At 32.3% G+C, this 15,602-nt stretch overlaps 1 long non-coding RNA gene and 1 pseudogene across 1 annotated transcript; both read right to left on the bottom strand.

Annotated features, from left to right (window-relative positions):
- Nucleotides 1-15,602, bottom strand: part of LOC117922022 — a 68,794-nt pseudogene that overhangs the window by 38,453 nt on the left and 14,739 nt on the right.
- Nucleotides 5,765-10,163, bottom strand: LOC117922037. Its single transcript, XR_004652428.1, has 4 exons — nt 10,133-10,163; nt 6,332-6,520; nt 6,014-6,127; nt 5,765-5,792 (listed from the first exon to the last, which is right to left on the bottom strand). It is a non-coding gene; the product is annotated as an uncharacterized LOC117922037 (long non-coding RNA).

The raw sequence follows: 15,602 nt of genomic DNA on the forward strand, positions 1-15,602 counted from the left end.
GGGAATTAAATGACCTTTTGTGTTCTTGCCATCAGTTAGAATTAGGGTGAACATGGAGTAGATGTGATTGCTTGGATCTTTTTTTCAAAGCTGGGGGACCTCCTTATTCCTACTATAACTAGGCTTTTGATCAAAGAATTCATTTTAAGAATGTATATGATAATATTTCTATTCAAAGTAGAAATATTATAATTAATTTAAACGTTTTAAAAGTATTTTATAAATTTTATCAAACAGCCAAATTTTATCATATAAGTCAAAAATCATATCATTTCTTTCCTTCTTCTCTCTTTCTATCCATTGTAACTTAGGTGTATAAAAATTGCAGAAACTTTGAAAGAAAAAAAAAAACCAGAAACAATTCTCTTTTTTATTCTTCAAATTTGCAAATTCATTATGGCATCAAAGCCTTTTCAAAGACCTTGTCAATTAAAAAATTCAAACTCTCCATTCAATCCTTAATTCATCAATGCTCTAACCCAATTTCCATTCAGTTGTCCATCACAAACTTTCTCCTCTAGAAGACACAAATGAGACATAAGGTAACTAGTAGAACTAAGCTGCTACATATGTATTCTTATTAGTGCAACTATGAAGGACCCCCACTAAATGGTTTAATTTAGTTGCATGTGTACAGGATTCTAGTAAAAGGTTTAATTTACTTGCAGTAGTAGAGGACCCCCATTAAAAGATTTAATTTTTTATTTAGTTGCAGTTAAGAGTTGGCCGCAACTATAAATTCTCATTTGATTTTTCTGTTTTTAGGAATTATCGAAAACAAACCGATTTTTTTAAAAATAAAATTCTATGAAAACCTCTAACAATAATAATACTCATTAGCATTGAGAATAGAGAAGAATTTGTTGTATTCCATACAAAATCAAAATAAAATATTTTCAGAATAATTTTGATAGATAATACCATGATGTTGGAATTTATGGTTTAAACTACCCAAAAAAAAAAAAAAAAAAACAATCCTAATATGAAGCCTTTCTTTCTTCAACTTTGTTGGAGCGATAACAAATAGCTAACTGATTTGACATGCTGAAAATATATTAGATGTAGACTGAGACTGGAAGAAACGCCTGAGAATGAAATCTAACCTCTTTTGGGGTGAGGGTGAAATGCTTATGTGCAATGTTGAATGAATATAACATCTGGCATGTAAGGCACTCTACCATAGTCAACTATTGATGCTCCCATTGGACTTGGTAGACTCTGGCAAATCTATGGAACATACAATTTCAGTACTTGACAGTTATCTATATATATTTATGTCGAATATATTAAATTGGTTTCTAATATATTCCGCAGTCCAGTCAGTGCCTAGTCCATGATATATGTCATACATTCAATCCTAAAATTAATATATTTTAAGACGTACATAAAGAAATGATACATCAATTAGGTATATAGCATTTAAACTAAATTGTACTAACACATTACTTATAGGAATATTAGTATACGTAGTTATGATTAAGGCACGTTTCACCAATTTTTCCCTGACACATGCAATCAAAGTCTCACTGAAAGTCAAAAAAACAAAAAGGGAATTAAATGACCTTTTGTGTTCTTGCCATCAGTTAGACGTAGGGTGAACATGGAGTAGATGTGATTGCTTGGATCTTTTTTTTCAAAGCTGAGGGGGCCTCCTTATTACTACTATAACTAGGCTTTTGATCAAATAATTCATTCTAAGAATGCATATGATAATATTTCTATTCAAAGTAGAAATATTATAAGTAATTTTAACTTTTTAAAGGTATTTTATAAATTTTATCAAACACCCAAATTTTATCAAAGAACTCAAAAATCATATCATTTCTTTCCTCCTCTATTTCTATCCATTGTAACTTAGGTGTATAAAGATTGTAGAAACTTCAAATAAAATAAAAAATAAATAAAAACTAGAAACAATTCTCTCTTTTATTCTTCAAATTTGCAAATTCATTATGGCAACTTGCCTTTTCAAAGACCATGTCAATTAAAGAATTCAAACTCTCCATTCAATCCTTTAATTCATCAATGCTCTAACCCAATTTCCATTTAGTTGTCCACCACAAACTTTCTCCTCTAGAAGACACAAATGAGACATAAGGTAGCTAGTAGAAGTAAGTTGCTACATATGTATTCTTATTAGTGCAACAATGAAGGACCCCCACTAAATGGTTTAATTTAGTTGCATGTGTACAGGATTCTACTAAAAGGTTTAATTTACTTGTAGTAGTAGAGGACCCCCATTAAAAGATGGGAAAATTACCCTTTAGGGTGGGCAGGGGTAAAAAATTACCAAGAAGGGTGGGTGAATGTGATAATTCTTTAGAGGGCCTAACATTTTTATTAGACCAATTTACCCTTGAATTAAATTCTAAAATTAAAATTTTTAAAGAAAAAGACAATTGAAAAAAATGGAGAAGGTTGTCGTTCAATGCCCTCCCTCTGAAAGCTTCCCTTTCGCATCCTTCCCGTCAAGGCTTCCCTTTCACATCATCGGGGTGTTTTCATGGTGGTATCATGTTGTGTGGCATATTGAATCTTGTGTAGTTGTCTACAGTTTCGTTGTTCCAATGGTGTCTCTGTTGAAGACTTCCATTTTGCATCATTGTTGGCGTGTCTCCATTTTGAACAGTGTGTCTTCGACAACGTCCTCAACCGCATCTTTTTTTCATCATATGTGAAATACTTGAATTTTTTTCATTTAAATATGAGAAATCTTAGATTTTAGTTTTTAGGGTTCATTTAAATTTTTTTATCATATGATTTTAGTTTCTAAGGTTTATATGGGGTACCTATTCATTGAACAACTGGATTATTGTGATGTTATGTTCTTCGATTTGCAAGGGAAATGGAAAGATAGAGTATGAATGAAGTTTGATTGCATTATTTGAATTGATTATTTGGGGAAAACCAATCTGACCTCTTATTGAAGTTATTGTAGTTATTTTTGTCATTTGTTGTAGGTGGTCATTGAAAAATCTAGACATGAAGGAATTTCACTATTATTTATTTCAACCAGTAGTTTGGTGTTTAGTTATTGCATACAAGGAGGTGCAAAAAATTTTGTCACAATAGCAAGAACACTATCTCTATTCTAGCATTTCTCATTTTCGTTCTTATTTATTTAATTAATTTCTAATGTTTGCTTTGTTTTGAAAAGTGAATTATTTCTGTAACTTTAGCAGTGGTATAAAAACTGGTATAATTTAAAAGTGGAGTTGTGACTGCGTATTGTTTTGGGTTTAAATTGATCTCTCTGCTATATTTTTTTAACTTTTGGTAGCCTCAATTGTTGCAACTATCATATTCTGATATATTTCTCATTGTATTGTTCTAGTTGTGAGCCTTCAATTAAAGGATTATAATGATCTTGCGCCCTAGCTTGTACTTTCCGCCGACGATCCGTTCCATTATCGAAGATCTTCCGGAGATCGAGCTCCACAAAGCATCAAACGAAATGGTAGAGATTCGAGAAACCGAAGCCACACACAACACCAGAATTGAAAAGAGTCGAACGAGGACTTGGAGCTTATAGAGAAAAAACTGAGGGGTAGTTTCGGTATTGAGTTAGGTGGAGTTGGTTGACTTGTTGACCACATTGAAACCTTGGGTCGCGAGGGGCATGTCCATCTGGCTTTATCCACTCCCCGTTGATATCAAATTCACGGGTTGTGGAGGGCGTTATCGCCAATTCACTTTTCATTGCCATAGGCGAGCAGGGCCATTTTGGTAAATAAAAGCCCTGATAGCGGGGTAAACCCGGAAGTTGTCTCTCCGTTTCCCTATCTGTTTCGGCTCTTCTCCGCTGTCGACCTTTAACGTAGGGTTTGGTAGTGACATCCAACCACGTGTCGCCACGTCATCATGAGAGGGCAGTGCGGTACAATTAGGAAAATTCAGTCTACTCAGCTGGTATGGCGGTGTATTTAGGATGATGAAGTGGCAGCAGTTGAGGGTAATGATAAGCGGATGATGTGTGCATGGGTTTCATTTCAGATGGAGCGGCGCGTGGGCCCGGTTGGTGCTGAACAACGGGCTTCACATCCAACTGCAACAGCTTGTGATCATGGATGATGGATTTACTTTTTATTGGGCTATTGGAAACCTTGAACGCATTGTCTAGTATCACGAGTTGCCCTTGATTGCCCTAGGAAAGGGTTCATCATGAAGGTGTTGGGTTAGTGGGCCACCAGCCCAATGATGTGTTCCCATTTTTTATAGAGCCGCTTCTGCGGATGAAGGGGTGTGGAATTGGCAGCCCATTTCTGTTCGCTTTTAGAAATACAATAAACGTGTTTGGTTGTCAGAATAAAAATAACCTTTACAAGGGTGATATTAACTTGTACTCTTAGTGCATATGGGTCATAGACACATGACCGATCATGGTATGACAAACATTCAAGACATTTGTGTTGAACCATCTAACATGCCTTACACTTTCCCATCATCTATTATGCTATGTGAAGGTGTGTAATTTGTTATCTTATGAAATATGCAAATATTGATTGGATAAGGACTACTCGATCACGGGGCTTGTCACTTTTCAAATGGCTTTTAGTGTGCACTAATGTTTTGCTTGGAGTTCTTTATAAAAAACTTTTCATTTTTTTAGCCCATTCATTTAAGATTGGTATTCACCACTATCACGAAAAAGACACACCCTTTAATTGCTATATATTGTAGTATGTGACTCATATTTGAGCAAAAGACATGAAGAAAAAAGAGCAAATGCTGGAGTGACAATATTGTTCTAGTTGTGAGCCTTCAATTGTTCTAGTTGTCAGTGGAAGTGAATCCACACCATGACAAAGCCTTAAATCCGGGGTGAAGGTTTTGAGACTGATCAATAATATGGGAATAGTTTTTAGCAGTATGGAATAATGGATAAATAATGATGAATGGGCAATTTTGTCCTTTATTGTAGGAATATTAGTATACGTAGTTATGATTAAGGCACGTTTCACCAATTTTTCCCTGACACATGCAATCAAAGTCTCACTGAAAGTCAAAAAAACAAAAAGGGCATTAAATGACCTTTTGTGTTCTTGCCAACAGTTAGAATTAGGGTGAACATGGAGTAGATGTGATTGCTTGGATCTTTTTTTCAAAGCTGGGGGGCCCTCCTTATTACTACTATAACTGGGCTTTTGATCAAATAATTCATTATGATAATATTTCTATTCAAAGTAGAAATATTATAAGTAATTTTAACTTTTTAAAAATATTTTATAAATTTTATCAAACACCCAAATTTTATCAAAGAACTCAAAAATCATATCATTTCTTTCCTCCTGTATTTCTATCCATTGTAACTTAGGTGTATAAAGATTGTAGAAACTTCGATCAAATAATAATTGTGGGCAGAGAAGGTTTATAAAATTTTTCCACAATTAAAGGATGCAATTCAATCAATGGATTGTTGCTTACTCCGAACTATGCATATAAATTTATTCTGCACTTTCCAAAAATCCTAATTTTTAAAATGCGAAAACACTCATTGTTCAAGTTAGTTCTAACACCCATACCTATACCCACCATAACATTTACAGCATCAAACAATTGCTCCATATCTAATGGTTCCCCAAATGTTTTCAATGGAAGTTTAGATAATAATAGAACAGCCTGCACAAGAGAAACAAACAATAAAAATGTCCGTATAACAAGTATTTTGAGTTAGTTCAGTTGTTACCTTCAATCCTTCTGCTGTACAACCTGAGATTGGCCATCCATGATCAGCAGTTGAGAATGGCTTGAACAACAAAAGAAGTATCCCATAATTGACTTCCATTATAACCCTACAGTAAACTTATTATGTATAACAGATGGATGATAAAGTTAAATAATTTCCAAGGAATAAAATACATAATCTGCCTTTACAACATGCCACTATGAATGGATATAGACACTATAAATGGCTACATCCACCATAAAAAGTAATATCACAATTCTCCATAACATATAAAATGGAAATGGCATGCTGAGATAAACTAGAAAGAGACTAATACTACTTACGGACCTGCATTTTCATGCCGTCTTCAGCAATCCACAAATAATCAAAAATTCTTGGAATATGCAACTTAAAGGCCTCTGAGTTTGGATCTTCAATCCAGCAGCAAAGCATATTTAACACCTGTACAAATCAGATAATAGGAAATCAAGACCTTCATGGAACAGAAAAGAACAGACAATTAGATCAAGAGCACCTGAGTAGAGTGGTAGAATCAAAGAAGCTAACTGGTTTAGTTCTTAATTAATAGTAATCGGTACATTTATTGAACTTAGTAATCACTACATTTATTGCAGTTCAAAGGACCTTTCTATACTTCACATGTACCTTGTTCACAGGCCCTATGCATATATACCGTGTATTCTCATCTTCATAGTGTACATGCTGCATTACAGTGCATAAAGCCTTCTCTCTCAACTTGTTTCCGAGCCAATGCCCCAGAATAGGCTCAAGCACCTTATGAAGAGATGCCCATAGAATATCCTGAACCAGTGGATGTGGATAGTATAGATCTTCCTGCCAATAATTGTAAAGACAAATATCAAAATCAAATGGGAGCCTAAAGCATAAGAAAGATGCAATTGATCTTCTTCATAAATTTCCTTCTTAAATGCTTATTAAAATGATGTCATTGATTCGTCCCTCATGCAGTCGTGCCATTTGATTTGGTCCAGACAGGTGTTATCAACAAAATTTATAAAACCTAAATCACCTTACACTAGGATAGCATAGCTAACATAGTATAGTGGCTCTAGGATCGTCCACAGGGATGGGTTTTTGTCGTACAGTTGACTTTAGTGAAGGAAATAAAATGGTGCTTTTCCTTATGAAAATTAGCTTTTAAAGAAAATGGAATTGTGGTTGCAAAGATTGATTTTAAGTTAAGCAAAAATAATAAGTGAAGTTAACTACAAAGAAAAGGTCTCTTAGAGCTTTAGGTCACTAAGATCGGGTTCCTTAGGCAAAGGGTGAGATTCCAGATCTTCTCCTCGCGTTGGGGACAATAACATAAAGGATGGCTATCTCTCGAACCGGTTTTTTATTTAGCAATTAAGATTTGATCCAAAGGGTTCATGAAAAGTGGTAATTGCTTCCCATTAATGGCTTCAAACACTAAAGACCCTCACCTTGAACCACCTTCCAATGGCTCGTAAATGATAACTAATAGACATCCATGGATCTAGCAATAAGCATCCATAGAATCCGAAAAGCTTACCAAGTATTGGGCATCCAAGGTGATTGTAAGGGATTTAAAGCTAAACCTTGAAATAAAAACCATTAATGGTTAACAACTACTTTCATTTAAAGCAAGGACAACTCCCATATTTTCATTCGGGTCTTTCACCTAGCTTCCCTCACTCTAAGAAACGTAAAACCTAGCCACTCATCCCCTGAGAAATCATCCTCAGAGGTTGTTTGGCTAGAAAGAAAAGTGAAAACAAAATGAGAAGGAAAGGTAGAGTAAAAGCTCTGTATATTTCTTTCTACGGGAATTTACAAGTGTTCGATCATTTTTTCATCCCCCCGCATCTCTCTCCCTCTCTCCCAAAAAATGTTACCAAAAACAAATATAAAAGAAAATATCTAGGTTGATTACAAGGAGAAAATAGGAAATTACACAAAATATCTGGAGATAAAAATCTAATGGAGTCGGTGCACAGGAAGATTTCGCATAGTGTGCAAAATTGTCTTTCACTCAGTCCTGCTCTCAATCTTGCAGCTCCTCCTCCTCTTGATTTCTCATGCTATGCGAAATTTTCGCATAGCCATGCGAAAAGTGCTAGTTGTTGGATTTCTTCCTCTGGTTTTCTTCCTTGCATCTCTAATTGGCTTGGCAACCTATTGCCAAGCTTGGAAAAGGGCTATGAAGTGCTCCAAAGCTCAGATTCTTCATGTATTTGAGCTTTAACTTGTATTGCCATGGATTTCAAAAAATTCTCCCTCATTCTTGGCTTGTTTCAATGATCAAATAGCTACCAAAAACACCAAAACTTGCCAAAAACTGATTAGTAACCCTTACTAGGTTCCTTAATGTGTCAATTGAGTTAAAAGGTATTAACTACTACTCAACAGTGTTTAAAACAATTAGTTTCAAGCTATAAAAGAGTACTTTTTGAGTAGTAATCAGTGATCATCATGAAACTGCAAATCAAATAAATTTTGAGGAAAAAAAATGATTGAAAATCGAAATGCATATTGCTGGTTGACTTGATTTAGAATTTTAAGGAAATATAACAGTTGAACCACAACACAAACCAGAATTTAGTTGTAAATTGTATACAATAGACTCCCATTCTTCATTAGGTGAATTACTTTCAAAAGATTGGCTCATTTTTGCAAGAGAACATATTTCTTTTCACAACAGCCAAAAAAATTCTCTTAGACCCTTGGCTACTCAACAATAAGCTTAGAGAAAAGGATGAACAACCCCTATAGTTATTATTCATAAAGTATCAGTGCAATTTACAACTCAATAGGAAATGCATGAAATTTATATATAAAAAGATTCATATGTGCTGCATTTTAAATTTCCATTAAATTCCCAAATGCAGGAACACAACCTTACTTTGGAGATATTTTTCAATGACAAATGAAAATCATGGTGTTAACAATATGTCAAAAATCTTAATTAATATTTGCAAAGTATCGATATTATTTTAACATCTACACTAACTAACCAAACTGCCAATAAACACATCGAATTACATACTGATAAAATGTTGATATATCAAAACATTATACAAACCAAATTTATGTTGTGATTACCTTTTATCTTTTTCCATTTTTTTTCTTTTTGTAGATCCTCCAAAATGAGTTTTAATTTTCCTTTTGAATCCTCTAGAAAGACTTCTTATTGCATAAGACTTCTTTCAAATAACATTTTTTATACTTCTTCCATGGGCACTCCATGCTTAAACACAATAATTGTTATACAGTACTTGCATTGAATTACTTGCCCTTGACGTCGCTTGTATATTGATTTATACATAGAGCATTTAAATTATGAATCCATCTTAAATCTTATCAAGATTGTCTTCAACCTTTTGTTTTTGTTTGATTGTAAGTTCTCAGCAACACAACATCTTCCATTTTAGGAAAACCCTATCACCAAAAGCCACAAAAGGATTAGAAGCTAACCTATTTTAAAAGGGCCAATGATTTAAGAAACATTATTAAGATGGCTTTCTCATCCATTACTACAAAAATTCCCTCCATTGTAGGCAACTCCAAAAATTCCTAGTATGTCTCATCAAGCCAAACACATTTCAAATGGGCAATACACATGTTAATCAAAGCCACCGTAAAGAATTTTTTTTTGCACAAGAGACTTGGTCAAGGAACCATAGAAGCTTCAGTCTAAAAATATTATCTCTATTAGAGTAAAAAATAAATAAATAAATAAATTTTAAAAATAAGGTTGAATATAGTGAACTTCACATGGAGTTAAAATAGACAATGACAAAAAAAGAAAAAAAAAAAAAAGAACTCCACAATTTGATCAAGATGCCAACATGACTAAGTAACTCTTGCTTATATCTATGTTATTTTCAGGAAGAAGCATATATGGCACCACCACTCTTTCATCCTTAGTGAAGGGGGAGTTATGCATGGGGTATGGACTAAAAGCAATCCACCAAAGCACAATTGGAGCACTTTGGTGTTGCATTTTTATACTTTCAGCAATAGAGTTTCAGTTAGACAGTACAACACAGGCCCATAGTACCACTTCTTTTGTGACTATCATACTTGCTGACAACACAAAATAAAATTTTCAAGGTCAAAAAAACATCTATTGGATTTCTCACATAGATCCAATCAATGTATCTCCTTGGAATTAGATAGGTGAGATCAAGACATGGGGAAAATTACTTCACAATGAAGATACTCCTTGATCTTCTTACATATACCAGTATGCTTCAGAATGGAGAGAAACTTGTAGACATCCTAGTGATGGTTAACATAAAATCTATCAGCAACTAATAGGATTAATTTTCAGGGGATAAACTTGTAGATCATCCATATGCAAGGATACTGATCATAAGCATAGTACAAGAGCTAATATAGCATCATAAGGGGATGGTAAAAGTTAAAAGCATGAGTTCGGAAGGAGAAAATATGCTAACCAACCTTCGCACATTGATTGCGGGCTTGATTCCAATCTACTTCTTGATAAGGGACTATGTATAACTTCTTTCTCAAAGAAATAATTGTGGGTGTAATTAGACCAACAAACCTCTTCCCATATATGTATGACATGGGCAAATACACCATTTGACAATGACACCACATCCGTCCTACAGATAAAAATTTGAAATTTTACCACCAACAAATAAAATCTTGCTTGTAGTGAGATAAAATCAACCTGAAAAGCTGCCTAATTTATTGGTAACTTGTTTGTCAAGGAGAATAAAATTAAAGTCTTTAATAAAGTGGAAACAAAACGCAGTTCTATTAACAGGGGAGAAAAAAACCTGAGCAAAGTAATTGAAAAATCAGTTAAAGCTTTGATTGTAATGAATTAAGGAATAAAGAGGACACTCTAGGGAAAATCCCCAAAAATATAAAATAAAATTAGCAAGAACCCAAATGCGAGGAAAATATTTTTTAAAAAATAATTAAACTAGCCCTTTCAAAGTCTAGGATTCTATTTAAAGAAACCTCCTTGCTCCATAGTTTGCTTCTATTCTCTAACATGAAGAATAAAATTAGATACTATAACTTTCCACTAACGTAAGATTCTTGTCCTAGTTGTCCAAAAGCAATTTTAATTCTCCAATCCTTCATTATGCGTTACAATCATCTTCACTTATATTTTCCAACCATTTGACTTTCCCCACTAGTTAGGATCTTTGTTATGCATCAAGTTGAGATTATTAATAACTTCTTTTACAGCTAACCATGACCCTTTACACCTCATTGCAGGAGACTTATATTCATATCCATATTTATATTTACATTTATATTTACCCACACACACACACACAGTGAGAGAGAGAGACCTCGATGAACTGGAAGAATGTAAGGACATAGCCACACTTTTGGTGAGAGTGGATTATTTCCAGACCATTCATATGCTCCAAGTACCTATGGCTAGCAAAAGCAGATCAAATGTCAACTCATAGTTGCAAAACAATTAATATTTTAGCTCAAGCCAAAAGTTTTGAGTTCATACAGAAAACCATATTTTCTCCCAAGAAGTTATTGCAGTTGCACCCCCATGGTCCAAGATCCATTTTCGCCCATTTTCCATTGCTCCTTCTGCACCAAAAGCTCCTTCACCAAGTAATCTTAGAGTAACATAGCTTAGCACAGTACCAAACATGGTGCTCGGACCCTCAATGTGTAACCCCCTACCTCTATCTTCGTTTTGCAACAAAATGTGCTATCGTTTTAATTGCTTTTGTTTCTTCACTAGCAATGTCAAAGCTAGCCAAGTAAATGGTAAAAGGCTTCATTTTTGGTTGAATTTTTTAGCTTCCCATCAAAATAATAGCACTTTACATGAGTATGTAGAGATGTAGCTAGTACATACATGCATTTAATGTTCCATAATGCGTGCATAATTACAAGTCACTCAAGTTGGATGGGATGACACAACATGAATGGAGTCTTCTACCACCCTACCATTTGGGACTATTATTATGTGCAATGAATGTGAAGTTATTATGTGGTAGGTGCATCATAAATATTGGTAATAGGTTACTTGTAGTTATTAATGGTCCACTATGGTACAATCAAATCAAATGCTACAAAAGTTTTCCAATCTTTTTTCTCTTAGACAAAAAATGGCCAAATTCGGGATGGGTTTTTGTACACAAGGTATAAAATATTGGTAAATACGAATATGTTAGTACTTGGATTTTACAGATATATCGAAAATTTGGTGGATAATTTGACAAAAATATTGATGAGAAAAAAAGCTTGAAAAAACTCCAAAAATGATAAAATAAGTAAGAATATATATATATATATATATATATATATATATTAAAGTTATTTTGTAAGTGTAATTTATATAAGTACGATTAAAGATAATATTAATCAATTTTTTATAACAAAAAAATTAGCATAAATTCATTTAATATATTAAAGAGATTTATTTTAAAATTATAAAAATACTTTTATTAAAACAGATTTTATTACATTTTAAATAAAAAATTAAATTTATTTATATAAAATATTTTATTTGAGATATGATTTCTAAAAATTTATTATAAATATGTGGTCCCAATTTTTCTGTTAACATTAATTTATTTAAATAATTAAAATTATTAATAATTTATCTTATCAAGTTAATTTTAAGTTATAAAATATTAGGACTTCGTTAATTTATTTTTTTATATTGTAGCAATTTTTTAGTAAAACTATATTAATTTTTTTATATTAGGACTTCATTAATTTTTTATTATAAACATGTGGTCCCAATTTTTCTGTTAACATTAATTTATTTAAATAATTAAAATTATTAATAATTTATCTTATCAAGTTAATTTTAAGTTATAAAATATTAGGACTTCATTAATTTATTTTTTTATATTGTAGCAATTTTTTAGTAAAACTATATTTTTAATATTTAAAAATACAAACATTTAAAATTAAATAAAAGTAAATGGATAAATAAAAGAAATTAATACTGAAGTGATAGTAATTTTTTAAAAATAGCATTAATGAGATAAATATAAAAAGTAGTTAAAAATAAAAAGATAATATAGATTTAAAATAAACAATAAATTAAAAATGAATAATGAAAAACTTTTAAAAATGATATTTAAAAAAAAAAAAACTTTCAAATAAATCTTTGATTTTAAATCAACAAGGAATCATTTCCATCACTTATTTCATATGAACGTCAAGGGCCAACCTTTCAAGCTATCAGCATGCCTCCATTTGCCTTACTGCCCAACCCACACCTCAAATCTAGTCATCTTGAAGGCATGCCTCTAACAGAGAGTCATCTTTATATTTTCCTATTGCACATAGCTTAACAAAAATAAGTTTTTCACCCACATTTATGCGTCTTCCATGAAGGTTGTGCTCTTAGATTGACTAGTGCACATAGCCTACCAATATAATGGTTTCACCCATAGGTATGCCTCTAAAATCAAGGGTGTGCCCCTAGTTTGCATACTACATATAGTATACCAAAATAATGTTATCATACCAAGGTATAGATTTTGCTATTACAATTACATTATCATGTAACATATCCCATAATATTGAAGAACATACAATCACAATATATGTACACTAGAAAATGACTGCATTTACAAACTCATTAAACACAAACCTAGAAAATGACACCACCACAAACCATCCATGCCAGGAATAAATTCCATTATACGCCCAATCCTACTAAAAGGCCTCACAATGTTGAATTGTAGGCCATGCTCTACCCCCTTGCATGTAAAGAATGAAACACAAATATAGTTCAAGCCTATATGATACACATACATGGTAAGAAATATCCACATTGATGGAAAAGTTAAGTCACCATAAATCAACCTCTAAATCAATTGCTTCGCATAGGCATAAGACCACTTTTGCTTCTTAATTGGAAAAAAAATGCAGGAGGAGAAATATTATTTAAGGACATATTTAGTGGGATCCTAATATCAGATGATAATATACAAATTTAATCCATTTGAACAATAACACAAGAAGAAACAAATAACAAATAGCATATGATAGCTTCAAAAACAATTTTTATTTCTCATTCTGCAAATAGAAATGATAAAGCAATGGAATGTCCACAATGATCAAGACAAAAAAAAAAAAAACATCTTGTAGTGGAGGTTAAAACTTGTACCAATTACTCTAAATCTATTAACCAAAGAAGAAAAACATTTAAATGCAAGATAATCAGAAAGAAAAACACTTGATGAAGAGTCTTCTAATTTTCCATACCTAATTATCAAATGACAGTAACTATCTTCACTAAGGTGATTGTGAAAATCCTGGAAGCACCTTTTGATTGTAATAGACCATAGATGTTTGAGTCTGAACCACTTGTTGAAGAGCCTTAATCACAATTGGACCCGCTATAAATGCTGCACCTATTTACTAATGAAGCTGAGATGACTAAGATAACTATCTTGCAGGGTGCCTATATGTATTATCCATTGGTCTACCAGTACAGAAGATTGAGAGGGTTTTAAATATTGTCAATTTGCTTTTCATATGAGTCTTGTGTGGAAGTTTCAATTATAAAGAATGAGTACAACACAACTATACTTCTAATAAACTCTAATTTATGGAAGCATAAAGAAATTGTCAATAATATAACCTGAAAAAATAAATATGTCATTTACTATAGTTTTATATATATAGGGAGGTGATATCAGCTAACCTGGTAGTAAAATAAACCATGCATGCATTGGAAGCAGAGGTATTGATAACTTATCCCTTCAATTGTACCATAAAGAAGGCATGACATAGCCTCAAATTCTATTATTCACTATAGATGGCCAAGTAAGAGTTTAAATTAGAATGTATGGTTAAATAATTGAATGAAATATAACAAAATAAATGAATTGTGAAGGTTACCCAATACTATTATGCATCGTTGGTTGACCAAATATTAGCTGCAACCATTTCACCAAATTCATTTTCGCTATCAAGAACCATATGAATTGCAAATTTCGATCTTTCAAGGCTCATGTGTTCCTACACATTAAACTTATGTTAGGCCCTACATCCCAGTAACGTTTAACATGTAGATTTGAAAATAAAATCATAACATCATATTTAACAACTTACAAAATTGATGGCTCTATTAAGACCACTTTTATCCCAATATTGCATATAGAGAATAGCATACATCCCAGTATGACATCTGCAATAACGGGTATGATTTGTGACATGTTATTAACATAGGACCCAGTTATGATTGAAAATGAATACATGAATAAATAAAAATAATTAATTGACAATTTTGGATCTCCTACAATATCTGCATACTGTGGATGTAAATTCTTTATATTCACATCATTCCGTTTGAAGGGATTTTTTTAATAATTGCGACATAAATTCAACAACTTTGGAAGCTTCATTAACAAAGTGAATCTGCCGCACTGCCCAAATAAAAACGCACAATGTGCATTTCAATGGGTCAACCAATTAAACAAATGGTATGCCTCAAATTTACGTACTCATCTAACTAAATCAATATAGTTTACAGTATTACAATTTAGAAATAATAGTCGAAAGTAAAAACTAATGATTATTAAAGTGGAAACCAAATCAATATAGAGATTCTTTTAATTTATTATTTATAGTTATTAAGTGTCTTGGATATAATTTCTTAAATTTATTATTAAAATTATAAAGTAGTAGTAAATTTTGTATAGCATTGAAAAGGTTATATATATACATTTCATGTAAATTTTGATTTTTTTGTAAATTAAACTATAATGTTTTTTTAATATTGATAAATAAAAGCCATATTATTTTAAATGTTTAAAACAATGTTTTAAGAACAAAGTCCGTGAAATGGGAACAATTTAAAAGGTCAATTCTCAATTTAGACCAAAGAACAAAAGGTTAGATATGAATTTAGAAGAAAATACAGATAGATTATGTAGGAGGATAGGGTGACCTC

This window comes from Vitis riparia, chromosome 9 (assembly GCF_004353265.1).
Source record: "Vitis riparia cultivar Riparia Gloire de Montpellier isolate 1030 chromosome 9, EGFV_Vit.rip_1.0, whole genome shotgun sequence".
NCBI lineage: Eukaryota > Viridiplantae > Streptophyta > Magnoliopsida > Vitales > Vitaceae > Vitis > Vitis riparia.